This window comes from Malania oleifera, chromosome 7 (genome assembly GCF_029873635.1).
Source record: "Malania oleifera isolate guangnan ecotype guangnan chromosome 7, ASM2987363v1, whole genome shotgun sequence".
Lineage (NCBI taxonomy): Eukaryota > Viridiplantae > Streptophyta > Magnoliopsida > Santalales > Ximeniaceae > Malania > Malania oleifera.
Window position 1 is genome coordinate 50,767,493 of NC_080423.1, and position 16,595 is coordinate 50,784,087.

The following is a 16,595-nucleotide window of genomic DNA, read 5'->3' on the forward strand; positions in this document are numbered from 1 at the left end:
GAGCTTCATCTTTCTATATTGTGATTTTGAATGGAGTATATAGATTTCAATTGTACTAATCTACTTTTTTGAGAGTGTCATTGTACACCAAATTGTTTCTTGTTTTTCTTGTAATTTTTGACAGTTCAAGGTTGGTTGAATCGTTGTACCAAGTGTGGTGTATCGCTTAGAGAGGGGGCTCTACCCTAAATGAGGTATTGTAATGGTTTGTTCTGCCCGTAAAGGAATATTATAGTGGAATCCTTAGATGGTCTTGCCTAAAGTGAGGACGTAAGCTGGGTATAAGTCAAACCTCATAAAAGACCTGATCTCACTCTCTTTCCCTAAACTCTCTTTACTTTTCTGCGCATATATAACTGAGTGGTTGTTAATTTCAAATCTATAAATTGTGTGGATTGGATATTAAATAAATAAAAAATTAATTTGACTTTGGGATTATGGAAACCAAATGGGAGTACGTTGATTGATTAACACCCAAGACTCATTAATTGAAAGTTTATTTAAAATCTAAGTTTTGGAAGAGTTTTGGAATTTTCAATTTTGCTTCATTAACATAGGGCTTTTATCAAACTCTACTTTAAGTTAGTCAATCACTGAATCTTGGAAGCTTTGCTGAATTCATTCTTTAGTGTGAATCTTGTTTTGGTTATCTTGTTGAGAGGATTGAATTATTCAAAAGTTGAAAGCATTACATTGTGAATCATTGGTTTGTGTTGATTGAATCAAAATCTTTGGTTGGGTGTTAATTGACATTGCTACAAGATCAATTTACTCAGTCTTAAAGTTTTAAAAGTGAATATTGATTTTTAGTTGGTATTGTAATTCAAATCATCATTGTTTGAATACTTAACTTACAATACGTTGTGAATCTATAAAAAGAGTTAAAAGAAACTTTTGAAACCCAATCCCTCCCTCCCCTTCTTGGGACTACACCTTACTTTTCAATTGGTATCATAGCGATGTTGTAGCAAATCTTAACCTAGAAGCTACACAAAGATCTTTATGGCACACCTAGGCGTACCTCCCTTTGCTGAGGGTCAATCCTCATATAGACCTCTTCTCTTTTGCGAAGTCAGCTATACTTTTTGGAAACAATGAATGAGGATATACCTACAAACCATGGATTGGAAAGCTTGGAAAGTTCTCACACATGGTGACCTTGTCCCTACCAAAAACATAGATAACAAAGAAATACCTAAAGAGGAAAAAGAGATGACTGACACTGACAATAAGATGTTGCAAGTAAATTCAAGTGCTATGAATGTTTTATATTGTGCTCTGGATGTAAATGAATTCAATAGGGTCATGGCATGTAAATCATCTAAAGAAATATGGGATGAACTAGAAGTAACCTATGAAGGAACGATTGATGTTAAAGATAATAGAATCAACATGCTCACAAGCAAGTATGAGGCCTTTAGGATGAACTCGAATGAAACCATCACTAGTATGTACACTAGGTTCACCCATATAATAAATTCCATCTGTAATGACCTAAGGAATAATGGTATTTAATCAATAAAGAGAGAGGAAAATGGAATAGTAACGCGTTCGTCGACGATGTTGCATTTTGAGCTCATCGACGAGGGTGCATCTCGTCAATGAGAAGATACCGAGAGGTTGTTTTTCCAAATTTTGAATTTCATCGATGATGGGAAGGCATTTGTCAATGAACCTCCTTCTTGACCTCGTCGACGAGGTGACGTGGCTCGTCAATGAAGGCCAGAGTATAAATAGTCCTAATCTCGGACTTTTAGCGAAATTCTCAGCAAAATCTTCCTTTTCTCTCTCCTCTACAGTTTCTCTCCCTTCTCTCTCTGATTCTCACTCTGTTAGTCACTGGATTGATGATCTAAGGCCACCACGATGCTCTTGGGAAAGTTCTCTCCAAGTCTGCCGAAGCAGATCATTGGTGGGACGAAGTTGAATTTCATCCCAAATTCAGGGTAAGGTCTTTTATGCAATATTTTGTTTTCCAGCAGTTGTAGGAAATGTAGTAGTTGAAGATATAGCGATATTTTGTTTTGGTAAATATTGTTTTCAAGGTGTGGAGTGGGGAACCCTACGAGTGTAGGACCCATCACAATAGGGGATTTAGCAAGAATCAGGTAAGGAAAATATGTTATGCTAGGCAATTCTATTATGATTCAGTACAAATCATATGTTTTTAGCAAATTATTATTTATACCATATATATAGTTTTCAGAGCCTGATAATGTTGATATTTAGTTGTGTGACATGAGTTTAATATTAGATCAGCATAGGGTTTATATAATTTTCAAAATACCATGATTTATAGTATGCATATAGAAACTTGTATTTTACAGTATTTTTAGAATACTATGATATACAAACCACAGAACCATAACATTTAGTTACTACAGCTAATCAGATATTTCAATTATTCAGTTATGCAAATATCTCAGATATTCAGTTATTACAGTTTATTCAGATCAGTTTATATAATGTTATGGTTATTTAGTTGTTACAAATCATGGTAAAAGCAATATTTTAGAAACATTAATTTTATATATATATATATATATATATATTGTATCTGACCCTGATGGACCATATTCAGCCAGTAGAGCACGGTACCGTAGTTATATTCAGTTCAGAGTGCAACCACATTACTCAGATAGTGTGTGGTATTCAAAAGTCAATCGTGCCTATGTTGTGGACAGGTTCCCCATCAGATATGGGTTGAGGGGGCTGATCTGGCTATTGGAGTTCAGTTGACTTACTCTGGTCAGCCAGCCAGGTTAGGTCCTGCCTACGGGCCGCACAACCCTATCATGAGGGGTTAAATCATGACTTTAAGTTATCTAGCCAGGGAATTTTCTTAGTTATTATATATATTTTCTCAGTTATTATATATATGTATGATCAGCTTTACAGAAATGAGTCTTACCTATAGATATTAGCAGTATCATGAAAATAATAATTAGAAAAATCAGTTTATGTTAAGCAACCTAGGTATGATTTATTTTGTAGCAGGGATACAGGTTTTATTCAGTTGTGTTATTTATGGTATTTTTCTAAATCAAATTTTAAAAGCATGTATCTCACTTGCCACACACTAGCAATAGCATATTTCGTCTACGTCGTCTCATCCCCATAAATTGACATTTTTTAGGTGATCTAGTTAGGCGAGCAGATTAGGCTCGTAGGTAGAGGGGCTACAGTGTTGCCCTGTCAGTAAAGTGAGTATTATGGGAGATTATTTTTGTATAGCCCTAGTTTCAGTTAAGGGTATTTTGGGAATAGTAGTATATGTATATTTTGAAGAACACTAAGACACTCTGGTATTGTAGCATATATGTGGTTATGTTCTACATATTCAACTTCTTGTTGCTTAGGTTGATGGTTAGATTTAAATCAAAAGGTATTAGAGCAGTGTAAATTTCATAGTATTTAGTATTAAAAAAAATCTTTTGATTAATTTAATAGGTCGTTACAGTTTGGTATCAGAGCCTAGGTTGCTAGGTTTATAGACTTTAGAGTGCAGTGGAAGCAATACCAAAGTATAGGAAAGAATTTGAGGTTTGTTCTATAATCTGGGTACAGGATTTACTTTAGAGTGCAGTGGAAGCAATACCAAAGTATAGGAAAGAATTTGAGGTTTGTTCTATAATCTGTGTACAGGATTTCTGTGGTGGTTTCTATATTTTTCCTAGGGTGAGGATTTTAGGAAAACTATAGTAAACTATCATCGGGTCGTGTGTCTAAGTTGCAGAGTTGGATTTTGAATTAAGATTACTGAAGGTTGTTAATTATGAATATAGGATTCAAGTTGAATGGTATAGATTAGGTTTGTATAGGAGATAAGATCCTTAAAGTGTGTTCCTTATTTTTTTTTTAGGATGGATCCAGGAAGTAGTGGCATGAATGCTGGGGAAGATAGGTCAGTACCTTCCAGCATAGGAGGTGGAGATACTAATGTCGTACTGTGCAGCGTCACCCAGCAGGTGATGGCCAGGAGCTCAGGGGAGCGTAACTACACGATCGAGCAGTTTACGCGAATGAAGCCCTCATCTTTTGTTGGAGAGGATGACCCGATTATAGCTGAAAATTGGGTCTAGGACATTGAGGAGACGCTGGCTGTGCTCCCATGTACAGATGAATAGAAAGTGGTATTTGCGGCATTTAAACTAACAGGAGAGGCAATGGGTTGGTGGAGATCAGCGCGACTGATTGAAGAGTAAAGACCGGTTCCAGTGCCAGTGACGTGGGACCGATTCGAGGAGCTATTCTTCAAGTGATATCTTCCTACTATCGTTCAGAGAGCGAAGGCAGTAGAGTTTATGCACTTGGTTGAGGGCAGCTGACAGTATCTCAGTATGCAACTCAATTTATTGAGTTGTCACGATTTGCCCCATATTTAGCTCCAGATGAAGAGAAAAAGGTGAGAAAGTTTGAAGAGGGATTGAGGTAGAGCATGTTTGAGCAGGCAATTGGTTTTAAGGCTCAGACATTTGCAGCGGTCGTAGATTGGGCTGCGATTATTAAGAGGGGTATACAAAGAGGTATCGCAGCTTAGAGTCAGAGGAAGAGGCCCATGCCTTAGGGTTTTCAAGCAGGCTTGAACCAAGGCCCATGGAAAGGAGGCCGTGATAGGGGGAGATCAGAGGCAGACAACAAGACCTCATAAGAATCAGGGTACGTAGACCTTCCTAGTATGTCAGACATATGGGAGACAGCATTTGGGAGAGTGCTGAGTACGGGGAGATATTTACTACCATTGTGGGAGATCTGGCCACATGGCACCTGCATGCCCAAGACTTCCAGACCAGGTTCTAGCTCCTAGGCCCTATCGAGGAGGATATCAGGCAGCTTAGGGAGGCCAGCAGAGGAATGTAGCACCGGTGAGGGTTTACACTTTGACGTCAGGTAATGCTGAGACAGCCGCGGATGTGGTGACAGGTACTTTTACTGTTCTATCATATCCAGTTGTTGTTTTATTTGATTCGGGTGCTACTCATTCCTTTGTTTTTGCATCATATGTCAAATTATCTGGAAGTGAGACCCAGTCGTTAGATATAGAATTATCAGTAGCTACACCATCAGGGTCACTGATGAGATGTCAAAGAGTACTCAAAGGCTATCTGATAAAGATTCAGGGGAAAGTGCTACCAGCTGATCTGATCATGTTAGATATGTGTGGGTTTGATGTAATATTGGGTATGAATTGGTTGGCAGTTAATTACGCCAGTATTGATTGCCATCAGAAAGAAGTAATTTTTAGACCCCCTAGTGAGCAAGAATTCAGGTTTATTTGTTCACGTGTACAAAATCCATCGCAGCTGTTGACAACCATGCAGGCGTGCAGATTGCTCTTGCACAGAGGTCTGGGGTTTGTAGCTTTTGTAAAACAAGTGACAGAAAATGAATCGAAGCTTGATAGTACACCAGTAGTACGAGAATTTTTAAATGTTTTTCTATAAGAGCTACCTAGGTTGCCTCCTGAACGTGAGGTGGATTTTGCTATAGATTTACCTCCAAGGATAGCATCGATCTCCAATATTCCTTATCATATGGCTCCAGCTGAATTGGGAAAATTGAAGGATTAATTGCAATATTTGCTAGATAAGGGATTTTTACAACCTAGTGTTTCATCGTGGGGAGCTCCAGTGTTATTCGTAAAGAAGAAAGACGGGACAATGAGGATGTGTATTGATTATAGGGTAATAAACAAGGTCACTATTAAGAACAAATATCCTCTACCCCATATGGATTATCTATTTGATCAGCTCCAAGGTACACAAGTATATTCCAAGATTGACCTCAGATCAGGTTATCATCAAGGGGAAGGCATTTGTCGATGAACCTCCTTCTTGACCTTGTCGATGAGGTGACGTGGCTCGTTGACGAAGGCCAGAGTATAAATAGTCCTAATCTCGAACTTTTAGCAAAATTCTCAGCAAAATCTTCCTTTTCTCTCTCCTCTATGGTTTCTCTCCCTTCTCTCTCCGATTCTAGCTCCGTTAGTCGTCGGATTGACGATCTAAGGCCACCATGATGCTCTTGGGAAAGTTCTCTCTAAGTCTACCGGAGTCGATCATTGGTAGGATAAAGTTGAATTTCATCCCAAATTCACGGTAAGGTCTTTTATGCAATATTTTGTTTTCCAACAATTGTAGGAAATGTAGTAGTTGAAGAAATAGTGATATTTTGTTCTGATAAATATTTTTTTCAGGGTGTGGAGTGGGGAACCCTACGGGTGTAGGACCCATCACAGTACAGGATTTTAGCTAGAATCAGATAAGGAAAATATGTTATGCTAGGCAATTCTATTATGATTCAATACAAATCATATGCTTTTAGAAAATTATTATTCAAACCCTATATACAGTTTTCAGAGCCTGATAATGTTGATATTTAGTTGTGTGACATGAGTTTAATATTAGATTAGCACAGGGTTTATATAATTTTCAGAATACCATGATTTACAGTATGCGTACAGAAACTTGTATTTTACAGTATTTTCAAAATACTATGATATACAAACCACATAACCATAACATTTAGTTACCACAGCTAATCAGATATTTCAATAATTCAATTATGCAGATATCTCAAATATTCAGTTATTACAGTTTATTCAGATCAATTTATATAATGTTGTGGTTATTCAGTTGTTACAAATCATGGTAAAAGCAGTATTTTAGAAATATCAATTATATATATTGTATTAGACCCTGATGGACCATATTCAGCCAGTAGAGCACGGTACTGTAGCTATATTCAGTTCAGAGTGCAACCACATTACTTAGATAGTGTGTGATATTCAAAATTCGATCGTGTCTGTATTGTGGACAGGCTCCCCATCAGATATGGGTTGAGGGGACCGATCTGACTGTCAAAGTTTAGTTAACTTACCCTGGTCGGCCAGCCAAGTTTGGTCCCACCTACGGGCCACACAACCCTGTCATGAGGGGTTAAATCATGACTTTCAGTTATCCATCCAAGAAATTTTCTCAATTATTATATAAATGTATGATCAGCTTTACAGAAAATAGTCTTACCTATAAATATTAGCAATATTATGAAAATAATATTTAGAAAAATCAGTTTATGTTAAGCAACCTAGGTATGATTTATTTTGTAGCAGACATATAGGTTTTATTCAATTGTGTGATTTATGGTATTTTTATAAATCATATTTTACAAGCATGTAGCTCACTTGCCACACACTAGCAATAGCATATTTCATCTTACTGAGCATCATCTCATCCCAATAAATTGACATTTTTTGGGTGATCTAGTTAGGTGAGCAGATCAGGCTCGCAGGTAGAAAGACTATAGTGCTGCCCTATCAGTAAAGTGAGTTTTATGGGAGATTATTTTTGTATAGCCCTAGTTTCATTTAAGGGTATTTTGGGAATAGTAGTATATGTATATTTTGAAGAACACTTAGACACTCTGGTATTGTAATATATGTGTGATTATGTTCTACATACTCAGCTTTCTACTGCTTAGGTTGATGGTTAGATTTAAATCAAAAAGCATTAGAGCAGTGTAAATTTCATAGTATTTAATATAAAAAAAATCTCTTAATTAATTTAGTAGGTCATTACACCATCAATGCCTTAGGAAAGAATTACTCAACTTATGAGATGATCCAAAAAATTCTTAGAGGAATTCCATCGATTTGGGAACCTAAGGCCACTACAATAATTGAAGGAAGAAATTTGAAAAAAAAAAAAAAAAACCTCCCTAGATGAATTAATAGGTTTTCTACTCACTTGTGAGATGGCAATAAATGAAAGAAGTGGAAAATCTAAAAACAAGGAATCCATTGCATTTAAAGCCTCAAGTGAAAGCTTTAGTGATGAAGATGAAGAAGAGATGGATGTAAGTGAAATAGCTTTCATAAACAAGAAACTTGCAAAAATCCTTAGAAAGAAAAATAAATTTACAAGAAAAATCCAAAACTCAAAATCAGATGAAGATGAAGAAAAAGAAATCAGTAAGAAGAAAACAAAGGCTGAACTTCCAACATATTATAATTGTAAGAAAGTTGGACACATAAAATTGGATTGTCCACAACTTAAGAAAGATTCCAAAAAGAAAAATAAAAGGGCAATGAAAGCCACTACATGGGATAATATTAGTACAAGTAGTTCAAATAGTGAATCTAGTGACCAAGAGGTTGCTTGCTTTATGGCATGGGACAATGATGAAGAAAAAAACTCCTCATCCAAATCATTTAATGATTATAGTGATTATTCATCTAATAAATTCAATGATGAGAGCATGCCATCTTTTGAAGAACTACAAAGTGAATTATTCAAAACTCATAATATTTTAGTTAAAATGACTAAACGATATACTTCATTGAAAAATAATAATGAAGTTGTGTTAAAGAATTAGAATCTAAAAATCTTGCTGAAAGAGAAAAGGATCTAAAAATCAAGAGATTAGAAAGTAAGAATGAAAAGATGATGAAAGAACTAGAAGATTTAAGATCTCAAGCTTCTATTGAAGAAGAAAAAGACCTAATCATTGATGAACTTGAAAGTAAAATAAATCAAATGATTAAAGAACTAGTAAGGCTACAAGCTAACTGCAAAGGAATTAAAAATTCAAAAAGACTTTGCCTTGAAAATAAAATTGAGGATCAAAATATAAAAATTTACAACTTCACTAGAGGAAAAGAAAATCTTGATAAAATGATTGGCACACAAAGAATGTCCTTGAATAAAGAAGGTATAGGATTCAATGTAGTTGAGAATACAAGGAAAAAGAACCTCTACATGGGATACTTTGTAAAAACCTCCAAAGATTATGCTAGCACCTCCTTAAATGCTTACACATACCACATATTTTCTATGTAAGGAGAAATGACACATTAAGTTTGAATGTCCATTAAAAAGAAAGGGTGCAAAAATTAGACAAGTTCGAGAATAAAAGAACAACTCTTGGTAAACCATCCGAACCCAAGAAAGTATGAGTGTCTAGATAAAAAGTCTAGTTCACAAACTAAGGACTCCAAAGATATTAGGATTAGTAATTCCCTTTTTAGAAATTAAAAAAGTTGAATCTATACTAAAATGAAAAGGGATGCCTCCATAGCCTACAAGATGCAAGATAGACAATTCAAATATAAGAAGAAAATTTCTCCTTCTTCAATATATGGAAAGCTACTTAATCCAAGGATATTGAACTAGTTGGAATGGAAAATCTTAAAGAAGAGTTTATGAGCTTATTGACGACTATAATATTGAAACAAATGAATAAAAAAATGGCTTTGTTGGCCACAAATCAATAAAGCTTGGATTGTACAAGGCTTAACTTAAAAAGTATTGAGATTTGAAAAGTCATATAAATTATGGTATTCATATGCAAAAGAATTATCTGAAATCAATAGAAAGCAAATCTGAAACAAATTGAGCTTATTACATAAGAATTTCAAATAAGGAATAAGGATAAGTGTTTGAAGGAAGCATGAGCATGAGCATACAAATCTAAAGGTAATGCAAGATGCATATATATTTTGTGAAACTAAACACTAAGCTGGATTGAAATATTATTTGTTGTGCTTAGTTCTTTTATTTGTTTTTGCCTTGACCATCTTAAGTTCACATGCTGACGTTGGAATATGTTATATATATTTTTTGGCGTGATGAATAATGGATGACCATGTTTTGATTAAAATATATGCTAATTTATGGACTTTGTTATTGTGATCTAAATGCGGAATTTTTTTTTGGTCCTTAGTACTTTTGCATAATAATTCTTTCGGCTTATTTTTTTTGTTGATATAAAAAATGAGGAGAAAATTTAGCAAAAGTGAATGTAAGCAAACTAAGCATGAGCATGACATGATAAATTCAAAAGCACAATTGATAATCTTGACACCTTCATGAATACATATTTATACTTTTCATGAATGAAATTATAAATTTATTGGATATGAAATATATTTCATTCAAGGGGAGTTTGATTTGTTATGTAATGATATCATGACTTATAGAAATTATTGAAAAATCTTATATAAAATCATTTGTATTTTATCATGTTATTTTGGGGACTTATTGTCTATCCTTTTATGCATGATGAATGCAAAGTTTATGTTTCGTGCCTTCACTTGATATATACTTTTTCTTATGATTGCTCTTTGCCTTAGAATTTTTATATTTTTCTTGATATCTTACTCTTTTGATTGATGTCAAAAGGGGGAGAATTTTTGGACAAAAATTGAGCATGACACCAGCATGACATACCTAAGCATATATATTGGCTCAACTATGAAATGATGTATATAAGCATGATAATTGATCTTGAATTATAACATGATGTGATAGTAAGCTAATCTTGATATATGAGAATGATATTGAAATTGATCATGAATTCTGATATGCTTATTGAAATTGATCTTAATATTGCAAATATTGTTAAGTTGATGTTTATTGTAAGCGGGAGCCTTTTTAAAACTTACTCATTTTTTCTCCTTGTTTGTCATCATAAAAAACGGGGAGGCTATTGGCCTTACAAGGCTTAAAATCTTATTTTTATAATAACAAATTAGAGGAACTTAATATATTTGGTTAAGTGATGATATTTCAGGACTCAAGTATGTGAATACAAGGTCAAGTGCACACAAGGATTATTGAAAGCTTATACTCCAAAGAAAGAAGATCTCATAAAGGTTATACTATTAAAGCATGGATTCAAAGATGATTTGATGAAGCTTAAAGTAAATTGAAGTTGGAAGCCAAGATAGACTCAAGAGATGGAAAAGCATGAAGACTTAAGTGCTTAGAATGTCAAAGTCTTAAGAAGTCTTTATATAAGTACTTCAAGCAATTTTAATATGGACTCATGAAACTCTTAGGTTAATTACTTGGACCTAGATACCTTTTAAAATAATTGGAAAATATTTTTATAAAGTCAAAAGTTATTTCAAAAAGGTTAAAATTATTTTTGGAATGAAAAGCACCAAAATAGGATTTTTCAAAATTCTGTTATTTTTTCTATATCCGCATTCATGTGTATTTTACTCTATCAAAAACTTCTTATCTTAAAAGGTGTTTAACGTGAAAGTTGTGGGATTTTCTCTTAGCGTTTTGTTGATACCAATAACATCTAATTTGGGGTTGTGTATAAAAAGTTATGACTAGCATACTAAAGGGTGGTCAAAGCTATCAAGCGGCTGACCTTGTCTGTTCAAGCGACTGAACAACAAACAGAACCATTTGAGGCACCTAACCCTATACTAACTTCAAAAATATGCTGAAATTTAAAGTCCATGTGACTGACCCCTTGAGTTCAAGCGCCTGAACCTTTGAAATTTAAATTTTAACAGTTAGGAAACTTTCCAAAAGTGATTTCTTGGCCATCAACTTTATGAAAACTTGGAGAATACTCCAAGAAACTTGGGCAACACAAAAAAAATACTCTTTAAACTCTATAAATACATAATTAAACCCAAGGATCAAATACACCAACAACTTACAAGTAGCAAATCAATCAAATTCTTTCTACTCTTTAAAGCTACCTTGCCTATACTTTTGTTAAATTACTTGCTGCGATTTTGTTGAGAAAAGCTCAAAGGTCTTTGCATTTTTACTGATTTATTCAACCTAAGAAGGAACCCTAGTGATATATATGCTTGAGCTTCATCTCTCTGTATTGTGATTTTAATTGAAGTATATAGATTTCAATTGTACTAATCTACACTTTTGAGAGTGTCATTGTACACCAAATTGTTTCTTGTTTCTCTTGTTGTAACGACCTGAAGAATAATGGTATTTAAATAATAAAAAGGAAGGGAAATGGAAATAGGAACAGAAGGAGGCAGCCAACTTGATGACGTTGCATCTTGGATGGGATAATCCCAAGAAATTTTCTAGGCCTCGTCGACGAACACAGGGGCTTCGTTGACGAGGGTTCTTCAAGATCTCATCAACGATGTTCCGTCTCGTTGACGAGAAGATACTGAGAGAGGATTTTTGGAAGCCTGAGATTTGTCGACAAGGGTTGAAGTTTGTCGGCAAACTTTCTACAGGACTCATCGACGAGGTGATGTGGCTCGTTGACGAATTCCACAGTATAAATAGGGTTAAACGTGATTTTTCAGTTCATTTTCTATGCAGAAGCTCTCTCTCTCTCTCTCTCTCTCTCTCTCTCTCTCTCTCTCTCTCTCTCTCTCTCTCTCATCCTTCGGTTCCCCACTCTTCTCTCTAAGATTTCAGGCCAATTTTCTGTTGGTTCAACGATCTGAAGCCACCACGACGCTCCTGGGAAAGTTCTCAGCAAGTCTGCCGGAGTGAATCGTCGATGGGGCTAAGTTGGAAACCATCCCAAATCCAGGGTAAGGTTTTCTACTCAGTATTTGGTTATTTGACAGTTGTAGAAAGCATAGTATGCATAGAAATATTGAACTTTAGTTGTGGGGAATGTTGTTTTCAGGGTGTTGAGCGGGGAACCCTACGGGTACAGGAGTATTTCTCTTAAGGGGTTTTCAGGACATAGGTAAGGGGATAAACTAAGCTAGATATTTTCATGAAAATTATAAGAATGATTTTATAGCATTTGTTTTCAGAGAAATAAATAAATATATATATATATATATATATGTATGTATATATATATGCATTATGTTGGGAAATACTGTTGAAAATGATACTGTGTTCAGATCTGATTATACAAAATACCCATTTTGTGTGGCATGACTAGAAATTATAATGAAAAACTGTTTTCTGAGAATATGATAAAGATTTGGATTTTTATAATTGAAAACCGACGTACGAGCCGAGATTTTGATTTATTTGTCGGCGTACGGGCCATAATATGGATATGATTTTCCAGTGTACGAACTGAGCTATGGATATGTTTGCCGGCGTATGGGCTGAGCTATGGAAATGATTTGCCAGCATACGGGCTATGCTATGGATATGATTTACCGGCGTACGGGCCAAGCTATGGTAAAATGTGAAATACCGGCGTACGGGCTGATGATTTTCATAATATATGTATATATGCAAAATGATATGATTGATTTGATAATTAACGATATGAAATATCCATGTATCATAGTTTCTATATATGTTATATGATATCAGAATCTGGTTGGCTTGGTTTAGGCTAGCACTTGCACGGTACCGTTGCTATGTGTCCCTAGTCATCATGATCATGATATTTGTGTTAACGCCGCTGTATGGAGTGGTGTAAGATTGGATGGTCGATGTGGTTTTTAAGAAGTGTGTGAGTGCCTCTGGTGTACGGACCAGGTCTGGCAGATCCATCAGACTTACATACTGTACTTTTGACTTGATAATGGTCGGCCAACCATTGTCAGGTCCCGCCTTTGGGCCACACAACCCAATTATGTGAGGGGAATACATGACAATAGCCAGCTAACCTACCAAGATTGTTTTTGTACTATTATTTTTATGAGATGAATTATGCTATGGAAGCCATTATGTTCTTCCATGTTTGATTATACATGTTTTCCCAGAAATGATGTATATACAGTTTTACTGGTTATGTTTATGATTATATGTATACCACAGAAATGCTCATGTTGCCACACACTAGTGTTATTTTATTTCCCTTACTGAGAGGTGTCTCACCCCAAAACTTTATAAACATTTCAGGAGCCCCTGATAAAAGAGCGGGTAAAGCCCCGCTGATCTAGTACTGTTGATATGCCCTTCCAGAAGGGTAAGTGTTTTGATAGGGTTGGATGTATTTTGTGGGATGGCCTTAGATATCTTTTAGGTTGTGTACTGTGTGTATATAAATACAGTGATTGTAGTAACTTTGGTATTGTGATGGATGATTTTGTATTTATGATATTGTGATTGCATGTTTCCTGCTGCTTAGGCTTCCGTTATGTGTTCTGATGTATCCCTGGTACCCACGAGTCTAGGTGGATTATGATCTACTGAGTTTAATGATATTGATTTTATTATATAAATGAAAAAATAATACATGTGGAAATTAAGCAGGTCATCACACTTGTAGTTTTTGACGATTCAAGGTTGGTTGAAACGTTGTACCGAGCGCGGGGTATCGCTTGGAGAGGGGGCTCCACCCTAAAAGAGGGATTGTAACGGTTTTTTCCACCTGTAAAGGAACGTTATAGTGGAATCCTTAGGTAGTCTTGCCTAAGGCAAGGACGTAGGCTAAGTATAAGCCGAACCTCGTAAAAAACCCAGTCTCACTCTCTTTCCCTAAACTCTCTTTACTTTTATGCACATATATAACTATGTGGTTGTTAATTTCAAATCTATAAATTGTGTGGATTGGATATTAAACAAACCAAAAATTAATTTGAATTTGGAATTGTAGAAACTAAACAGGAGTACGTTGGCTGATCAATACTTTTTACGGAAACCATTAGAGAGTACGTTGATTGATTAACACCCAAAACTCATTAACTGAAAGTTTATTTAAAATTTGAGTTTTGGAAGAGTGTTGGAATTTTCAATTGTGCTTCATTAAAGCGGGGCTTTTATCAAACTCTACTTTGAGTTACTCAATCACTGAATCTTGGAAGCTTTGCTGAATTCATTCTTTAGTGTGAATCTTGTTTTGGTTATCTTGTTAAGAGGATTGAATTATTCAAAAGCTGAAAGCATTACATTATGAATCATTGGTTTGTGTTGATTGAATCAAAATCTTTGGCTGGTTGTTAATTGGCATTGCTGCAAGATCAATTTACCCATCCTTAAAATTTTAAAAGTGAATATTGATTCTTAGTTGATATTGTAATTCAAATCATCCTTGTTTGAATACTTAACTTACAATAAGTTGTGAATCTATAAAAAGAGTTAAAAGAAACTTTTTAAACCCAATTCAACCCCCCTCTTGGGACGACACCTTACTTTTCAATTTTCTTACATTTTCTTAGGAGCCCAACAGGGTTGATCGGTTGATCTGGGACTAACCCAAGTTATGTTGGACTTCGGGTAAGATTAGGCTCAGGTTAAGATTGATTGGGCTTTATTTGGGGTTAATGGGCTTGGATTAGGTTAGTTGGATTACGTTGAATTATCATAGGCCCATTTGGGCCTAATATGGGTTAATGGAAATGGATTTGATCAATTTAGGTTGAACACAATTGTACCATTAGCTATTGGGTCATTGTACCTGGACCAGGGTCAAATTGACCCAGGTCTTTTGGGTTGAATAAGGGGTATCCGAGTATATATACTTGGATCGATTGATTTGGACCTAGGTTAAGTTGACCCGAGTTTTTGGGTGGGGTCTCAGATAATCGGGTATTCAAAATTTGGGTCAAATACCCAAATTTGTTTGAAATATTATGTAGTATTTTCCCAGATTGATTTGGTTTAAAAACTTATTTTTGTTCAAAAATTTATTCTAATTTATACTTATATTCAATTTTTAAACATGTTTGAAATTGAATTGAGTAACACAGAATTCCAAGAAACCAACCTCTTATTTCAAAGTGAGACTTCCTCCTTTGCCTAAACCTTTCAGTTCCAAGCCTCTGCTACAATTCAAGCTCTTCAGTCCTCAATCATCTTTAGTTTTTTCAATCTCACCCACTCAACTTTTCAACATTCTCTCTTAATCAGCAATTAAGCAATTTCTTTCTAATTCTCTATGTGTATCTCAATCTTGGCTTCTGTATTCTAATACAGTGTTTGTCCTTGTCTCACTCTCAAATCCTCTATTTATAGGCTTGTTTTTGAATCTTGACTTAAATTTTATTGACTAATCGAATTTAAATTAATCAATCAAACTTAAAACTAATTTGTTAATTAAGTTGAATAATCAATTTAAATTGTTCAATCAATCTTAAGTAACTAATCAGTTTTTAATTCTAACTTCCTAAATGAAATTTTATTCTGTGCATATGCAAGTTCAAGCATGAAGAATCTGACCTTTTTTATTTCATTTTTTCTTTTCTATTTTTTATTTTCAATGTAAAATTTCAACTTTCCCTTTATTTTAATTTTCCTATATTTTCTCATTTTATGGAATAAAAATTTTGCTCAATTTTTGTTATATAAGCCCCGAACAAAAAAAAGATGTCTACAGCTACCCCTCTTTATAGGTTTGTTACTTAGGATGACAAGAAGACTCATCTCTTGGCATCCAACAGTAACAAATCTATAAGATAAGAGACACAAATTTTGGATCGGGCCTTATATAACAAAGTCCTAATGAAAAATAAATGTATGGATTTACAAAGATGCATCTAGGTCAACTCAACAAACTTACAGAGTAAGGTGTAAAGTAACCTAGTTTATGAAGAGATCACTATCACGGGTTTGGGAACTATGCCAAGTTGCACTAAGGTAGATAAATCATTACAATTTTGAAAATGACTGCTCATATTTGAGAACTAAGGCCACCCACCTCAGAGATAGCTGAAAAAACTTGGAAGTGACTACTTAAGATTCGGAAAACACTGTCGCATGCCTCTGAGATAGCCAAAATAACTTGGATAAGATTACTCATATTTTTTGAGATAGCGAAAACAACTTGGATTCGACTACTAAGATTTTCTAAGGTAGCCAAAATAACTTAGATGCAACTACTCAAATTTTTTAAGGTAGCCAAAAAAATTTGGATGTGATTACTCAGATTTTTTGAAGTAGCAAAAACAACTTGGA